This window comes from Piliocolobus tephrosceles, chromosome 7 (genome assembly GCF_002776525.5).
Source record: "Piliocolobus tephrosceles isolate RC106 chromosome 7, ASM277652v3, whole genome shotgun sequence".
NCBI classification, from domain to species: Eukaryota; Metazoa; Chordata; class Mammalia; order Primates; family Cercopithecidae; genus Piliocolobus; species Piliocolobus tephrosceles.
Genome location: NC_045440.1, coordinates 55,189,971 through 55,204,532, shown reverse-complemented (window position 1 = coordinate 55,204,532; position 14,562 = coordinate 55,189,971).

The following is a 14,562-nucleotide window of genomic DNA, read 5'->3' as shown; positions in this document are numbered from 1 at the left end:
TTTTAGGTGAAGAGTCTGAGACACAGATAATTACTTTTCCCAGGGCCACAGGAAAGAGCTGGAGGTGGGATTTGGCATCAAAGGTGGCACTCTCAGCCTCTCCTGGTTAATGTCACCACATCCTCCCTGCAGGGGATGTTGGTGCTGTTCTCAGTGTCTCTTCCTCCCCGCAATGCCCACACCAGCCACTCAGTACATCTTGTCCACCCTCCCTGGAATGCCGCCCCTGACTGTTCCTGGTTCTGACGCCTCCTCCAGGCCCCCAGCCCCTCTTACTCCCAGTCTCCTACCTGCCTTCCCTTTTCCAAGGTCAGCACCACGCACAGGCTAACCCCTTCACACTTCCAGTTTTTATTCTCACCTCTTCACTGCCTGTCCCCTGCTCCCTCCAAGCTCCTCACACTGAATTGAACTGGTCTGTGACATGCCAAAAGCAGAAAACGCTCTGTCCCCCATAGCCTTTCCCTCTGTCTTTCTGTCTGAAGCACCAACTCCATCTTCTTCCCCACCATATCACCGCCGCCCTGCATCATACATGTCTCTTCATCCTCAGGACTCAGTTCCTAGTCCCAGCTTGAAGCATTCTCTAAGAGCCCTGTGGCGCCCAGTGCTCTGAAGTGTGACACCCGTTTAGGTGTCTGCCTCCCCTACTCCGACTGTCAGCCCCTCCAGGACAAGGCAGGGTCCCATTGATGTCAGCATTCCTAGTGCCCAGCAGATCTCCCTGCCCACGGGAACCAGGTGTTCTGTCACTGTTGTTTGAACAAGTAGTGAAAAATGGGAGCAACATGAGACCATATAACCCCTCAGTGTGTTCTTTTGTCTGATGTTTGGACGGTAAACGAAGAGCTCATCAGCACCCAACACAGACAGGCCCACTGTGCTGTGGACTGTTCCCCTGTTAGAACCTGAGTTAAAGACCCATACTTAGGACTTAGCTTCCCCCCTGCAACACGGGCTCTACCAAGGCAGGGCTTATCTTTTTTTGCCACCATATTATGAGGTAAGGAACTTGGTGCCCAGGCCCATTATGTGTGTTTTGTATGACATGAAATATAAATAAATAAAAGGTATCTGATCCTTACATCGACCCTGTAAGGTTAGTATTTCCCATTGGAGACTGAAGCTCAAAGAGGTTAGTGTCCAAGGCCATCGTAAGACAGTTGGAAATCTAGTAGGGAAAATCTTACCTTTGAAGCCCACTTTCTTTCTACACTTCTGAGTTGCACTCCTGGATCTCCTTAGCTATTAGAACTGGACACTCGCATCAAAGAGAAGAATAAAAGTATATTAATAAAATAATGTAAATGAGGCAGAATTTTTCTGTTTAAAATCAGAAAACTACCACTAATAAAACTAGACTAGTCAAAGAAAAATTGATGGTGGACTTAGCACCTGGAAGAGAGTGAGGTTTGGAAGCTTTGGTAGAGAAGAGACTGGGCAGCCAGAGTGACTCAGTCCCGTGGGGGAGCACAGCTCAGGCTGGAGGAGACCGCTTTCTCCGGAGTGCACGCGGCCACCGGGAACCAGCCTGTGACCACGCTGCTCACGGGCAACCAAGCTGTTCTTAGCCAGCACCAAAGAACACCGGAATTCAGCCAGTTTTGTCTCATACTCTAACAAAGCAGGTTGAAGAAAAGTCTCCTATTTTATTTATATCACTTTAGGGTCAGAAAACTCCCAAACAAGTTTCCTATATGATGAAACAGGCATTTTTTTTTCTTCTCCCCCTTTTGCTTGAAAAAGTTGCAATTTCTTAGCAAAGATTACTCAGCTAGTCCTTACCATAACCCATGATGAAGGCAGTATTTATTTTTAGTTTCATCTTCACAGCAAGGAAACACACTCACAGATGGAAAACTATTTCACTAAAGTCATCCAGTGAGTCAGTGACAGGACCCAGTGGGGCAAATTAGGCACCTGGGGTTCAATTATTAAACTTTGAGGCTCTACTAACAATCCAAGACCCAAAAAAAAGCAGTCTTACCATATCTTGTGAAAATAATTTTAATGCCAAGCTTTGTTGTACATTGATATCTGCTTATCAGCCATCGTACTGCAGCATTCCTTCCAATGGAAAGGCCCCACTCAGTGTCATTTAAGGATGGCATGAGATATAGGTGTAAAGTCCTGAGCATAACATACAGGATATAGTATCTGCTCAATTAAAAAATGCCCCCTTCCAATGTGTGGGAATTCTGTGTCATTTCCCATTTCTCTTGTATCTGATAAAATAAGAGCTACACCTGCCAATCCATGATATCTGCAAAGTGGCAAGTACAAATAAAACCATGCACAGCCAGCTTACTGCACTGTTTCTACTGGCTGACTTTAGTTTCCTGAACATGAATAAAATGAACTGGGCTCATTCGTTTCAGAGCATATTCTCAAATACTATTGGGTGGTTATAAAAATAACACCTACACAGTATTTTTTAAAATATGACAAATGCAAATAAGAAAACAGAAATCATCTATCATGCTAATTAAATTTTAAATGTATTTGGTGATTTCATAGGCCCCAAGTAGATATCTAATTATTTTACTCAAATTTGTATTTCTTCTATTTTTATTGTGGTCATAAGTACAGTTATGAATAGTCTGTTCAATACCTTTGCCTGTTTATCTGAGTTTAGATGTTTTCTGTTGATTCTCAGTCTAAATTTTTAAGAAAGATTTAGGGGCTTGGAGTCCTCCCCCGATCTGGGAATGGCCCCTCACATGGCCAGCGGCAGGATGTTCTCTTTATCAGATATGAGGCCACCGTCAGAGAATGGCCCACTGCTAGACATTTCGGAAACTAACACAGAAGATCTAACTTCACCTACTGTTGGTGTCTGTGTTTCACAGTTCTCTTGCAACCTAAAAGAGTGTGTCCCAAATCCTTGAATATCACAGCACAGCATCCAAATAAAACATGTATTAGGAATGAGAAAAATATGCTTTTATCTATTATTACCTAGTCATACTTTAAAAAGAGAAAATAATCTTGGCTTCTTTGTAAATCTTCATGTAACATTACCTACTTTTTGTGTAATTAAACTCTGAAATCTTTATCTAGATCAGGAATTGTGGTTTGATTAACATGAGAGATTTTAAAATAGTCTCTCTCAGGTAAATAAGAGAATGAAGTGTGCACACTAAGTGATGATGTGATACTGCTGTTCAACTTAAGAGTTGCCTAGGCACTTGTTCATAGACTTTTTCCGGCAGATTAATATTGCGGCACTTTTCCTTATATTGCAGAGTCCCAGACAGAGAAGTTAAATGACGTCTCCAAGGACAAACAGCTGCAGAATTATAGAGCTCAGCTTTTAAGACAGCCTTCCATCAGTCAGTTCCCTGGGAGCTCTAGTTCAGCTCTGCTCAGTTAAACATGCATTGTAGAAACCACTGAGTGCTAGACACTGCGCTGGGCTTTGAGGTTACGCAGATGCCAAGGAGCTGTCCTCTAGTGGGCATTTGTCTGGTGGTAAGTCGCAGTCAGCCAACAGTGTCTCCAGATTGTGGGATGCACAGGGTTCCCCCAGAAGAGGCTGCCTAAACAGAGTCGCAAAAATGGGAGTTAGTTGAACAAAGGCAGACTAAATAAAACAAGGCATTTATCTGTACAATCTGGGAGTGAAATATAAACATTGCCCAAGCTAAAGTTTCCAAATTTTCTTTGGCAGAGACATGAAAGCCTAACGTGTGAAACAGATAAAATGTGCAGCTTCCCTACTGGGGAGGTAAGAGGCAGAAACCTCTGTCTTCCCCCTTCTGCCTCCTTCTCTGCATTGACAAAGGACAAGGTTGCCCTCGGGGTCCTGCAAGGGTAGAGGGGACTGACCAGAGGTGGGCACAGGGATGTCGTGTGGCTAGCAATGACATGTTTCTCTGTCAGGGCGCTGGTTACACAGGTGGTTCAAGTTTATAAAATTCACCAAGCTGCACCTTGTGGGCGTTACACTAAGTGAAATTAGTCCATCGCAGCAGGACCAAATTTGTATAATTCTATTACATGAGGTGGCCCGAGTAGTCAAATCCATAGAGACAGAAGGTACAATGGGGATTGCCAGGGCCTGGGCCGCGGAGCAAGGGAGTGGGAAACTGTGTTTAATGGGAATGAAGCTTCAGCCTGGGAAAATGAAGATGTTCTGAGATGGATGGTGGTGGTTGCACAGCAATGTGAATGTACTTGATACCACTGAACTGTGCCCCCAAAATGATTAAAATAATAAATTTTGTATTATGTATAATTTATCACAATTAAAAAAATTAATCTGCGTATTTGTGACTTGTATAATTTTCTACATTAAAAGTTAGGAAAAAAAAAAAAAAAACTAACCAAATCCCAGTTTCAAACATCACACTCTGGAAACTTTTGGAGTATGGTGTCTCTCCTGTGAAGGACTGAGGGGTCGTTCCTGCTTTTTCATCTCACCTCCAAACTCAAACCAAGATTTGACAAGCTCAGCGACTCTCCCTTACTACTATTTCCTGAAATTGGTCTGTGGCTGTTTGTGCTTCTCTTTACTTTTCCCGCTTCCCAAATGGTCTGGGCTGACAGGCCTTCTCTCCAGGGATGAGACTCAGGTCTCACCAGGCTTCCTCCACTCTACTCTTCATGAGAAAACCCCAGGGTTAGACTTGGATGGAGCCTGCCTCTGTGGCCCAGGCTGGAGTGCAGTGGAGCAATCTTGGCTCGCTGAAACCTCCCCCTCCTGGATTGAAGCAATTCTCCTGCCTCAGCCTTCTGAGTAGCTGGGACTACAGGCATGCACCACCACACCCGACTAAAATTTTTTGCATTTTTAGTAGAGACGGGGTGTTGCCATGTTGGCCGGACTGGTCTCAAACTCCTGGCCTCAAGTGATCTGCCGGCCTCGGCCTCCCAAAGTGCTGGGATTACAGGTGTGAGCCACTGTGCCCTGCCCACTTCTCCTTTATTTTTAAGTTCAATTTGACCACACATTGAGAAGACCTACATTGATTCTGCATCTAATTGAATGCACACGACTGATCTCTAAAACTGCTAAAGGATTATTCAGACAACTCTTTGGCTACATTAAGGATTAACTTATTTTCCCCTCACTTTATAAGACATATTACTAATAACACAGTCATCAACCTGTCTAACATTTGCTGAGCATCTTCTCTTTTCCGGGCACTATTCCTGCACTTTACATGTTTAATCTCATTTCATCCTCCCAGTAACTCTATGGGACTGTTCTATTAGTATCCCCAATTTACAGATGAGGGTACTGATGCACAGAGAAGTTAAATGACATGCAGCTAATATGTGGCAAAGCTAAATTGCTGAGCAGAACTAACCCAGGTTTCTCCTTAATTTCATAACCACGTAAGAGGCAGATGCCACCAGCAGAAGTCAGACACCTGCGGTGCCTGTGAAGTGGGACATTTTCATTCTTCGTCAGCTCAGATCTGCTCCCATGCAGGGTGCTGTTTCCACATCTGGCCAACACCGCATCCACAGTCTTGTTGATACAAAGCCTGTGCTACCACTGGACGATCATGGGCTTGGGAACAGGGTCAGAACCTCTCCTCTCTAATCCAACATCCCTTCGTTTGAGGTACTTCCATAGGCGAGGTCCCACCGGCCACAGACTGTCCTGAGCTTTGCCCAGAATGGCTCATACCTGTAATCCCAGTACTTTGGGAGGCTGAGGATCACCTGAGGTCAGGAGATTGAGACCAGCCTGGCCAACATAGTGAAATCCCGTCGCTACTAAAAATACAAAAACTAGCCGAGTGTGGTGGCTTGCGCCTGTAATCCCAGCTACCCAGGAGGCTGAGGCAAGAGAATCACTGGAACCCGAGAGGCACAGGCTGCAGTGAGCTGAGAGCATGCCACTGCACTCCAGCCTGGGTGACAGAGCAAGACTCAGTCTCAAAAAAAAAAAAAAGGAAAAGAAAGCGTTGGGCCAAGAAAATCTGGTGCAACCTGGAGTCTGCCCAGTTTTAAATAAAAATAACTTTGAGGCTGACCTCTAATCTTTTATCACTTCAGTAAAGTAGGATTTAGACAGAACATCTCAGGATTTCCTGACTTTACCTTTCCCTCTGAAGGAGAATGCTTCATTTGATAGCCAAGAAGGCCAACTATTTTTAATCAAACTCTTGAACTTTCTTGGCTTTTGAAAACTTACTGGAGGGAAATATCCAAAGACTAATATTTCGTTTATTTTCAGAGCCTAAATTAATATCACCATCTACATCTGTAGAAGATTCTGGAAAATAGCTAAAGCCAGGATGAGTGAGGTAGTGTCTGGAGACACCCTGGTCAGCAGAAAATGATATAATGAATATATATGCAAAGCTGAGCACAGTGGCACATAAACATTCTGTAAGAGAACCAGTTTTTTAAAATACCTCTAGAAAAAGCACATTGTGTAAATTAAGTGACATAACATTTATAAAGCTCTCCGCACAGAAAGCTCTTCACTTTAGCCGGGCGTGGTGGCTCACGCCTGTAAATCCCAGCACTTTGGGAGGCTGAGGCGGGTGGACTACCTGAGGTCGGGAGTTCAAGACCAGCCTGGACAACATGGTGAAACCCCATCTCTAGTAAAAATACAAAAATTAATTGGGCGTGGTGGCATGCACCTGTAATCCCAGCTACTCAGGAGGCTGAGGCAGAAGAATCGCTTGAACCCAGGAGGCAGAGGTTGCAGTGAGCCAAAATCATGCCACTGTACTCCAGCCCGGGTGACAGAGCGAGATTCTGTCTCAAGAAAAAAAAAAAAGAAAGCTTCTCACTTATTAGTAGATTATTGTTTGCTTGTTTTACTCTGCAGGATCTACCTACACATATTAAAAGCAACAGATCAACATCCATGTGAGAAACTGAACTGAAAACCATGTTCTAGTCATATTTCACAATTCACAACATGGTCTATTCACAATTCAAATTGAAGCTTCTCCTTAGTCTTCTTTTGAATCAGACTCTAGTTTGAGAGAAAAACCTTCATTTACCATGAAAAGTTTCTTTCTTACCTAAATACTAAGGTACTGATTTAAGTATAACTTGGATGAGATATCTAGAAACAGGCTATCTGGTAAAATTCCACTCTGTTACAAATGTCAAACAAGAAAAACCATAGTGGTCTCAGGTATTTAATCTTCACCTTGAAAGAGGAGTTAATTTTGAAAGTTATGCAAAGCTTTGCATGCATTATGTATGCAGTACCAAAAAAAAAAAATAATAACTTTTACAAGATTAAAGAGTTGAGCGGGGCCGGGCACGGAGGCTAACGCCTGTAATCCCAGCACTTTGGGAGGCCGAGGTGGGCGGATCATAAGGTCAGGAGATCAAGACCATCCTGGCTAACAGGGTGAAATCCTGCCCCTACTAAAAATACAAAAAATTATCCGGGTGTGGTGGCGGGAGCCTTTAGTCCCAGCTACACGGGAGGCTGAGGCAGGAGAATGGCATGAACCCAGGAGGTGGAGCTTGCAGTGAGCCAGGATCGCACCCCTGCACTCCAGCCTGGGGCAACAGAGCAAAACTCCGTTCTCAGAAAAAAAAAAAAAAAAGAGTTGAGTGGAAGTACGTGAGAAAATGCTAAAGGAATTGGCATTATTAACAGCAAGACTAAATTAAGGGTGGAGACAAAGAATGGAAATGGGAATGATCCTGCTTTTGCAGGACTTCCAGGGGCTAAAGAATTTGCAAATGGCTTATACTAATAAATTTCTAGAACTTTATACTATTCAGTTGCAAAAAATTTACATTACAGATTTAAAATATGTTCCATACTACATATAGTCAAAATCATCAATGATGCTATACAGCCAACTAATACTGTACAGAAGAACCATACAAGTATCTCATAAACTTCTCCATATTGTTCTCTATCTGTGGAGGTCTCCAGAGCGCTGGATATACAAGAGCATATTATGGCCACAATTTCATGACTCTACAAATAACAAAACAGGTCCAGCAGCTTACCTGTTCTCTGCAGGCTCGACAGTCAGGCCACATCTTAAAAACAGCAGTCAGAACCAATTCGTGCCCATCTGAATAGCTACAGTTTAAATGTCAAACAATACCAAGTATTAGCAAAGATGTCCCACACTGAGATCTCCAATACACTGCTAGTACAAAAAGGAAAAAAAGAAAAGACTGTAACCATATCAAATAAGCCTGAAGACCTACATTCTCTAAGTCCAGGTATTCCACTCCTAGGTACAGGCACACCTCATTTTACTATGCTTTGCTTTATTGCCCTTCATATATGCTGTGTTTTCAACATATTGAATGTTTGTGGCAACGCTGCATCAAGCAAGTGTTTTGGCGCCATTTGTCCAACAGCATATGCTCACTCTGTGTCTCTGTGTCACATTTTGGTAATTCACACAAGATTTCAAACTCTTTCCTTATTATTATGGTGTTATTATTATACCGTTATGGATCTGTGATCAGCAATCTTTGACTTTACTGTTGGCATTGTTTTGAAGTACCACAAGCCATGCCCACATAAGACAGCAAACTTAATTAATAAATGTATGTGTGTTCTGACTGCTCTGTAGACCATCTATTCCCCTATCTCTTTCCCTTTCCTTGGGCTCATTCCCTGAGACAAAATGATATTGAAATTAGGCCCATTAATAACCCTACAATGACTTCTACGTGTTCAAGCAAAAGGAAAAGTTGCACGTCTCTCACTGCAATCAAAAGCTAGACATTATGAATCTTAGTGAGGAAGTCATGTCACAAGCGAAGAAAGGCCAAAAGCCAGTCTTCTTACATTGCACAGTTAGCCAAGTTGTGAATGCAAAGGAAAAGTTCTTGAAGGAAATTAAAAGTGCTACTCCAGGCCGGGTGTGGTGGCTCATGCCTGTAATCCCAGCACTTTGGGAGGCTGAGGCAGGTAGATCACAAGGTCAGGAATTCGAGACCAGCCTGACCAACATGGTGAAACCCCGTCTCTGCTAAAAATGCAAAATTAGCTGGGTGTGGTGGTATGTGCCTGTAGTCCCAGCTACTCAGGAGGCTGAGGCAGGAGAATTGCTTGAACCTGGTAGGCAGAGGTTGCAGTGAGCCAAGATCGCACCATTGCACTCCAGCCTGGGCAACAGAGCAGGACTCTGTGTCAGAAAAAGAAAAAAAAAGTGCTATTCCAATCATGCCACTGCACTCCAGCCTGGGCGACAGAGTGAGACTCTGTCTCAAAAAAAAAAGAGAAAAAAAGTGCTACTCCAGTGAACACATGAATGATAAGAAAATGAAACAGACCTATTGCTCATATGAAGAAAATTTTAGTGGCCTGGATAGAAGATCAAGCCAGCTACAACATTTCCAAAAGCCAAACCCTCCTCTCAAGAGTAAAGCCCTAGCTCCCTTTAATTCCTTGAATGCTAAGAGAGATGAGGAAGCTGCGGAAGAAAAGTTGGAAGCTAGCAGGGTTTGCTTCCTGAAATTTAAGAAAAGAAGCCATCTCTGTAACATAAAAGTGCAAAGTGAAGCAGCAAGTGCTGATGGAGAAGCTGCAGTAGGTTATCCAGAAGATCTAGGAAAGATCATTGATGAAGGCAGCTACACCAAACAACAGATTTTCAGCGTAGACAAAACAGCCTTTTATTGGAAGAAGATGCCATCTAGGACTTTCATAGCTAGACAGGAGACATCAATGCCTGACTTCAAAGGACAGGCTGGCTCTCATTAGGGGTTAAGGCAGCTGGTGACTTTAAGTTGAAGCCAATGCTCATTTTATATTCCAAAAATCCTAGGGTCTGCTCAGCCTTCTCTGTCTGTGCTTTATAGGTGGAACAACAAAGCCTGAATGACAGCATGGCTTACTGAATATTGTAAGCCTACTGCTGAGACCTACTCCTCAGAAGAAAAGATTTCCTTCAAAATATTACTGTTCATTGACAATGCACCTGGTCACCCAACAGCTCTGATGGAGACATACAAGGAGATTAATGTTGTTTTCCTGTCTGCCAACACAATATCCATTCAGCAGCCCATGGATCAAGGAGTAATTTCAAGTCTTATTATTTAAGAAATACATTTCCTAACTCTATAGCTGCCGTAGGTAGTGATTCTTCTGATGTATCTGGGCAAAGTAAATAGAAAACCTTCTGGAAAGGATTCAGCATTCTAGATGCCATTAAAGCATTTATGATTCATGGGAGAATGTCGAACTATCAACATTAACAGGAGTTTGGAAGAATTTTACTACAACCCTCATGGATGACTTTGAGAGTTTCAAGACTTCAGAGGAGGAAATAACTGCTGATGGTAGAAATTGCAAGAGAACCAAAATTTAAAGTGAATCCCGAAGATGTGACTGAATTGCTGCATTCTCATGATAAAGTCTTAATGGATGAGGAGTTGCTTCTTATGGATGACCGAAGGAAGTGGTTTCTTGAGATGGAATCTGCTCCTGATGAAGATGCTATGAACATTATTAAAATGACAACAAAGTATTTAGAATATTACACAAACCTCGTTGATAAAGCAGTGGCAGGGTTTGGAGGACTGACTCCAATTTTGAAAGAAATTCTACTATTGGTAAAATGCTACCAAACAGTATTGCATGTTTCAGAGAAATCTCTCACGAAAGGAAGAGTCAATCGATGCGGCAAATTTCATTATTGTCTTATTTTAAGAAATTGCCACAGCCACCTCAACCTTCAGCAACCACCATCCTGATCAGTCAGTAGCCATCAACCTCAAGGCAAGATAAGATCCTCTACGAGCAAAAAGATTAGGCCTTGTTGAAGGGTCAGATGATTGTTAACATTTTTTTAAAATAAAGTATTTTAGGTCAGGTGCCATGGCACATGCCTGTAATCCCAGCACTTTGGAGGGCCGAGGCTGGTGGATCGCTTGAAGCCAGGAGTTTGAAATCTGCCTGGCCAACATGGCAAAACCCATCTCTACTAAAAACAAAAACTAGCCGAGCATGGTAGTGCATGACCATAATCCCAGTACTTAGGAGGCTGAGGCAGAAGAATCGCTTGAACCCAAGAGATGGAGGTTGCAATGACCCCAAATCGCGCCACTGCACTCCAGCCTAGGTGACAGAGTGAGACCTTGTATCAAAAAAAAAAGAAAGTATTTTGAAGTTAAGGTTTATACATTTTTTTTTTAGACCTGACGCTATTACACAGTTAATAAGCTACAGTATGGTGTAAATATGACTTTTATATGCACAGGGTAATCAAAAAATGTATGTGACTCTCTTTATTGTGCTATTGGATTTATTGCAGTGGTCTCGAACCAAACCCACACTATCTCTAACATATGCCTTGTATTTGCCCAACAGACGCTTGGAAATGTACCCCAAGAGACATGGGTAAGAATGTTCATGGTAGCATTGTTTGCTACAGCGAAATACTGGCACAAGTCCGAGTTTCCACTGACAGAATAATGAATCAATAAATTAATTCTAAATAGTCATAGTATTAAGTACTATGCAGAGGTTGAAAATGGTTCAAATTGATGTATTTATGTTCCATGTTTCTACTTGGATAATGCTAAAAATGTATTAATTTAAGAATAGCCTTAGAAGCTTATACAGAGCAAAGAGCACTATCAAATAAGTGAAAATATAGCTCACAGAATGGGAGAAAATATTTGCAAATCATATATCTGATAAGTGACTCTATCTAGAATACATTAAGAATTCTTGTACCTCAAAAATAAAAAGATAATAAGCCGGGCGCAGTGACTTACACCTGTAATCCCAGCACTTTGGGAGGCTGCGGTGGGCGGATCACCTGAGGTCAAGAGTTTGAGACCAGCTTGACCAACATGCAGAGACCCCGTCTCTACTAAAAATACAAAATGAGCCAGGCGTGGTGGCGCATGCCTGTAATCCCAGCCACTTGGGAGGCTGAGGCAGGAGAATTGCTTGAACCTGGGAGGTGGAGGTTGCAGTGAGCCGAGATCATGCCATTGCAGTCCAGTCTGAGCAAAAAGAGCAAAACCCTGTATCAAAAAATATATATAAATAAATGAAAAGATAAGTAATTCTATTTAAAAAATGGACAAAGGATCTGATCAGACATTTCTCCAAAAAAGATATACAGCTAGCCAGCAAGCACGTGTAGAGATGTTCAGTACCATTAATCTTCATGGAAATGCAAATCAAAGTCATCATGAGATACCCCTTCACACCCACGAGGATGGCTAGAGTCAAAAAGACAAACAATAATAGGTGTTGGTGAGGATATGGACAAGCCAGAATCCTCACACGCTGCTAGTGGGAATATAAAATGATGCAGCTGCTTTGGAAAACAGTCTAGCAGCTCCTCAAAAGGTTAAACATAGAGTTCCTGTATGACCCAGCAATTCCTCTCCTAGGTATACACCACAAAGAATTGAAGCACATGTTCACACAAAAACTTGTACAAAAATATTAATAGCAGCATTATTCATAGTAGCCAAAAAGTGGAAACAACCCAAATAGTCATTAATGGAAGAATAAATAAAACATGATAGCCTCATACTATGGAAAATTATTTGGCAATAAAAATGAAGAAATACAAATACATGCTATAACATGCATGAATGGTAGATACTGTGCTAAGTGAACAAAGCCAGATGCAAAAAGTCACATATTATATGATTCCATTTATGTGAAATTACCAGTTTAGGCAACCCCCTAGAGACAGAAGACCCACTATTGGTTGTCTAGTTATGGGAGTGGGGCAGAGTCAGGGAAGATGAGGGACCATTCATTGGCACCAGTAGGTTTTTTTGGCCTGGCATGAGCGGTGGTGAAGAAAAGTTTCTACAATTGATTGTGGTGATGGTTGTGCAACTTTCCAAATATATTAGAAACCATTGTACACTTTGAATAGATGAATTGTATGGTGTGTAAATAATATCTCATTAAATGTATCAAAAAAGTATGTACATTATGATTTATATTCAAATTTTAAAGCATGCAAAACAATATTATCTATTGCATGTATAAACATACGTTCGGAAAATGCAGGCAAGGGTGGTATTTGAAAACTGAAAATTTTGTGCTGTCACTCTGGCCTTTAGACAGCTCTGGGAGCTTGAAGAACATCTGTCCTGAATGCAGGGAAAAGACAAAGTTCAGACATCAGTTGCCTCTGCACAGGGAGGAGGAGCCCAGAGAGAGGACCCAGCAGGTTTCAACCGTTTCTTCAAAAGAAAAGTAAACACCACAAAGTGTTCAGATTAAATAAGAGTTTGTGGGTACATAAACATTTATTCTGTTATCCTCTATATTTCTCTGTATGTTTAAAATACTTTCTAATTTTAAAAAGTTGTATATTTCAAGGCCCCAATCTCTGGAAGGCCATAGCAAATGTCCCCATCAGGGCTGCTTGTTACGGAGAGCTGGTGGTTAAACATTTGCCAGCACACTACTGAATCCAGTCCAAAAAAAGCCCACCCATTTTCACAAGGGCCAAGTAGCTGAAGGAATCTTCAGGCTTCAGTAGGAGGGAGTAGATCTACTTAGGCACATTCGGGATAAACCAAGGGCCACCTTATTTGGAGCAGTTGTCATCCCATTTTACTGAAAACTGGGTTTGTACTGTAATCACAGGAATTCCCACGAAGCACAAAGCAGAGGATTCTGGCCCTGTGAGCCCTGGCTGCCTGTCTGAGGCCAGCCTGTTCTAAGCCTCCTTAAGGAGCCCATGCTGCATCAAAGTCCATGTCCCTGGGAACAGCAGCCTGCCAAAAACCTCCTGACCCGGAAGCAGAAAGTTTAAGAGCATTTCTGGTAACTGTTGGATTAAACCTCTGACTTCTGGGAGCATGTTGCTGAAAGTGGTCACCTTTCTGACATAGGCACATAATTTGAAAGGTTCAGTCAGATGCTTAAAAACCTAACTGAAATATTCCAAAGCCAAAAACATCAAACACGATTTTAAAAAAAAAAAGAACCTTCTCCTTCATCTCCCTTGTCCTTTTCAACACATTGGTAGTACCAGGGTTTAGTAGGCTTTTAAATTTTTGAAATAATTTAATCCAATGGCCGTGTTTGAGAGTACCATAACAGTTTAAACAAAATTCATTCAACATATATTAAAAGTAATCACTAGAAATTAAAAGCAGGCTTTCTCCTTCACGTTCACCCAGATTTTCCTCTTCTATTGCATCTTCTTGCTTTCCCAGGGATTCAAAGTGGGAAAGAGAATAAGACAATGGACCAACAAGAATAAATTGTGTATGATGTTAATGAGTTTGGAGATCTTTCTGCTTTACCCCATTATAAGAAGCTTCAGGCCTTTGCCTACATTACATAAACTGTTTTGGGAGTTAATCCCTTTCCCCATGTGACTCAAGATCGGTTCAGGTCCTTCCAGAGGGGATAAAAATACAGTGGATTACAGCATTGCAGCGTCTGCAATTCCCAAGGAAGAAACGGCTTTAGACAGCAAGCCTGGCGGCCGAGTGCGGTGTGTCCGAAAGCAGTTGGAAATCGGACAGTTTGTGCTGCAATGCAAGGACAGGAAGCATTGCGCGTTTCTGCAGCAGTGGTTGGCTTGAGATAATACCATTGTATACCCAGCCCAGCGACCGCTCCCACTGCTGAGAGCCCGGGGCCTGGCGTCTGGCTCCTTG